Raw genomic sequence first — 613 nt, 5'->3', positions numbered from 1 at the left:
ATGGCCCACAAAGGCCAACACAGTTGAACTCTTTTTGCAGAAATTGTCTGCCAAATCTGCACCCAGGAAATTCAGGCAGAGTCACATAGCATTTGGTAGAGCAGTGCCACTCAAAATTTAATTGTCTGTGGGTCTCCCGGGATTTCGTGAAAATGCAGCCTCCTTGTCCAAAGGTGGCGGTGCCTTGATGGAACATTTCTGAGGCTCCAGGAGTTGCTGCTGCTGCTGCTAGTGGCTGGGCCACTCTGTGGGTGGAGGCTACAGATGCTCCCACATCCTCACAGCTGTGTGGACCCGGGAAAGGGTTTGAGCAAGCCCCCCAAGACAGGGGCCTCATGTGTCCTGAGGGCCTGAGTGCCTATCTGGGTCCATCCTGCCCCTGGGTTCTCTGCCAGGTCGTGGTCATTGCACCCCTAGGGAGTGGGTCATTCCTCATGAGCCCCAAGACAGCAGCTCAGAGGCATCTGTACTTCCAGATTGTGCCACCTGGAGATGACTCCAGAGGTTCCAAGAGGTAAGGGAACCCAACCCCTGGGGCCCATTCTACTGCCCTGTTAGGATGAGCCCTTCACATCCCCGGCCCCTCTGTCTGGAACCATGCCACACAAGCTTC

This window comes from Ursus maritimus, unplaced genomic scaffold, assembly GCF_017311325.1.
Source record: "Ursus maritimus isolate PB19 unplaced genomic scaffold, ASM1731132v1 scaffold_22, whole genome shotgun sequence".
In the NCBI taxonomy this organism is placed as follows: Eukaryota; Metazoa; Chordata; class Mammalia; order Carnivora; family Ursidae; genus Ursus; species Ursus maritimus.
The sequence above is the reverse complement of the archived record's forward strand: the minus strand, read 5'-3'. Positions refer to the sequence as shown.